The sequence below is a fragment of the Orycteropus afer genome, unplaced genomic scaffold (assembly GCF_000298275.1).
Source record: "Orycteropus afer afer isolate SDZICR_OR568_19922 unplaced genomic scaffold, OryAfe1.0 scaffold00205, whole genome shotgun sequence".
NCBI lineage: Eukaryota > Metazoa > Chordata > Mammalia > Tubulidentata > Orycteropodidae > Orycteropus > Orycteropus afer.
The window spans coordinates 2,414,921-2,418,935 of record NW_006921792.1 but is presented as its reverse complement, the minus strand read 5'-3'; positions in this window follow the sequence as shown (position 1 = coordinate 2,418,935).

The window sequence follows — 4,015 nt, the reverse complement described above, 5'->3', positions numbered from 1 at the left end:
TATACATGGACCCATGTCACTTTAGTTTTGTGTATTTCACTGTATATAAATTATATTTCAATAAAATGCATTTTTTAAAAAAAGAATCTAATGAGGACAATCTTATAATAAATAAACCTCCACTTATGGCTGCTTTTAAGAAATCTAAACTAGTTGCAGGCTTCAAACATCAGAATATGACAGAAAGGATACATCTGATACCACTGGAAGAGAAAAATCTTCAAATTAGTGGCACAAAGAAGAAAATATAAATAAAAACCCATATAGATGAAACCATACCCTATAGATGATGACCGTAATACACAACTACTTCAAGCACTCATGAAAACCTCATTGTATATTAAAAGTATTGTTTACTTGTATTGTGTTATAAACCATATTTCTAAGATGGGAAGCCTTGGTAGAAGAAAATATGTCTCTATTTCAGAAGGTGTGTCTTGTGCACCTCTCAGTGGCAAAGAAATGCAGGAAGAAAGTGAAAATGAAATTAAAGAGCAAAAAACATGTAACAACAATTTATGATACTCAAAAAGAAGAAACTATCAGTATTCACCAAGCCAGCCCCAACTCCTTTATTCAGATGAGCATACAAAAGAAAATGGGCCAACAGTAAAGGTAAGAGTTAAGACTTCACTACTTTTGAAGACACTGCTTTTGAATTTGATTCTAATTAAGGAGCTTACTGAAGATGACATATCCTCTCATTTGGATGACACTACGGAAGAATGTCTTTGAATTTTCAATGAATTCACAGAAAGTGAAGCTCATAAAGGAGAGATTGTTAAGCAGGTGGGTAGGCTTTGTTCTCTTTTATCCTTTTCCTGCCCAATGGTTAGGTGCTCAGCTGCTAACCAAAAGGTTAGTAGTTTTAACACACACCAGCTGCTCCACAGGAGAAAGATGTGACAGTCTGCTTCTGTGAATATTTACAGCCTGTAAACCCCATGGGGCAGTTTTATTCTGTCCTAAAGTTTCCCTTTGAGTTGCAATCAACTCTATGGCATTGGATTTTTATATTCTAATAGTTTTGATCAATAATATATTCAAATGACAAGACCAAAACCTTGATAACTGTCAACCATCATGTCTTGCAGAGTTGGTGGTTTCCAGAGGTCATGGTATTTCATCGAGGAACTTACAGTTGATTTTCCAACTTAGAGAATTCTTTTATAGGACTATGGTCCCTGAGCAGCACAAACAGTTTGCTCTGATGACTACTAACAGAAAGGTTGAGGTTCAAACTCACCTAGCAGCTCAGTGGAAGAAGCAGCTCAGTGGAAGAAAGAATTGGCATTCTACTTCAAAAAGATCAAAGCCGAGAAAACCCTCAGGAATACATGCATGTCAAGGAAAATTATCTGAATCCTATGGTTTTTTCTGTGTGGATTTTTTTGAAAAGTTTTCCAATGATTTATAACTTAGCTTCCTGTGGCTTTTCAGGAATCATGCTAAATTTGCTTTTATTATACTGAAATTGGATAATTCTAATCTTTCTTCCACTCATTTTCAGGAAAGCACATGGAATTGAATAGATTGTATTACAAAAACACTTCTGGGCCAAAAAAGAGAATTGCATACATTGCCAAGTTTGATATGAGTGGTTTAGTTCCTTCGTCCCATCTGCACAAAACTTCATCAAGGGCCTATTTTGTCATTTCCCACTTTAAGTATATTCTAGTACTTGTGTCATGCTTGGTGATGGCCCTAAATGAGATGGATTGACACAGTGGCTGCAACGATGGGCTCAGGCATAGCAAGGATTGTAAGGCTGGCACAGGACCAGGCAGTGTTTCCTTCTGTTGTATGCATCAGAGCCAACTGGACAGCACCTAACAATAGTGCTTACTATCCTATCATCCACCAGGGGGCACAAGTGGACAGTCAGTAAACTGATTTGTACTTAAAAGCATTTTCCATTCCTCCTTGCCCCCATTATCTAAAATATTCTTTAAAGCCAGTTATACTGTCATTGTGCAACCTTTTAATTTTTCTAACTTGAACCTCCTTTAATTTATGTTATGAACTTTGAAGTTCTGTTATAATGTGTGAAGTTGAAGAAGCAGTACAGTAAGTACTTTCTTAAGTGCAAAAAAAATTAAAAAGTGACATTTAATATAGACTTTAATTCTCTGCTCTAGTCTCCATATTATTTGTACTTGGCATATACCAATAGCAGAAATTTCTGTGTAGCATAAAGGAGTTTATGCTTCCAAGTTTCAAATAAAAACCTAAATTATATTTCTTCACTGACTAGTTGGGTGTCATTGGGCAAGTTATTTCATTTCTCCTTTTCAGCTTCTGCCAGCAAACCTTGGAGATCCTGGGCTTAAAAATGCATCTGCTGTTTGTACCTGTCTTCATATGGCATCTTTTCCCTGGGTGTGTTTGTGTCCATTTGGCTTTTTATAACTTAGAAATGATTAGGTTTAGGACTTACCCTACTCAGGTTTGGCCTAATTAACATAACAAATGAAACCCTGTTTCCAAACAGGATCATATTTACAGCTATTGTTGTTGTTGTTGTTTGCAGTTGAGTCAGCCCCGACTCATAGCGACCCCTCCTTGGGTTTCCGAGGCAGTATCACTACGGAAGTAGGATTGCCCAACCTTTCTTCCGAGGAGTGGCTGGTGGGTTTGAACTGCCAGCCTTCTGGTTAGCAGTCAAGTGCCTTAGCCACTATGCTACCAGAGCTCCTTTTTACAGCTATAGGGGCCAGGATTTCAATACATATATTTGGGGGACATAATTCAATCCATTAGACTATGTTATCAATTTGTTTTCATTTTGCTTTGTTTGTTATTAATGCTCTATAAGTTCCCACTACAAAGGAGACCATCAACCCATTCAGAGGAACAATTCTACTACTAACTAATCACACTGTAATCATTCAACTACAGGCAGCACAGATAGCGACTGCACTTAAGAGTGGGCAGGCTTTTGCTGCTGCCACTCTGTAACAGAAAACATATGTGTTTGCATGTCTAGTCTCTCAGACCCAAAGGATAACATCAGGAGGTATGGAAAACCTGTTTGTTTGTTTGCTTTAGCACTCATTTAAGAAATGGGAATTTTAAACTCTTTCTTACAAAGCCCATGTATTGCCAATTATAGTTGAGTCAATGACATGAAGCTTTCCATGACATCATGATTGACATGGTATTTTAATATTTTATGTTGCTTATTCCTAAATGCCAAGCAATAGATGGTAGTAGTTTGCAACCATTATTACATGAAGCAAATTGCTTTATATAAAAAAAAAAAAAAATAGTAGTCCATTATCAATATTTATTCTTCTGGGTTATAGTGTGGTTGGATGTTATATTTTTGTGATTACATTTTGTTTTCTTCAAGAAAAATATATTTCAATAACATAAATGACGCATTTTGAAATTTCCAATTAACAATTAAATTCTAATCATCTGAGGCTTGAGTCATGAAAATTTATGTTTTAATTGTGTACATTGAAATATCTTAGAAAATTCCTAATAATTCCTAATACATAAAACAGCCTTCATCTGGAGGTGGTTCTTTCAGGGAAATACTCAACTGCAAAATGAAGCAGATCATCCATTCCTGTGAAAAGTTGCTTCCTTGCCTAGAAAAGTATTCTTTCTATTTCTGACGTACAGAGCATCTGGGAGAGTGGTTATATGCCATCCATCTGAAGTTCCCTAATCAGGAATAATGCCAGACTCATTAGAAATTTTACTGTCTTTAAAATTACTACTAGATATATTTATTTTCATTTTATGAGGTGATTTTTGTCTGTGTGTCACTTTAAGCTGTGCTGTCTTTCTTATCTTGGAATTATTAGGCTTTGTTCTCTTTTATAGAGAGAGAGAAAGACCTAAAATGTCTATGATTGTAATTAATCTAAGTCTTTTTCTCAATTGTTTTAAAAAAAATCTCACATTGGAATATTTCTTTCTACTCCATCCAGTGAAGGGTTATGTGTGTGTATGTGAGAGAAACAGAAACAGAGAGACAGGTAGACACAAAACAGGCCTTTAGTAA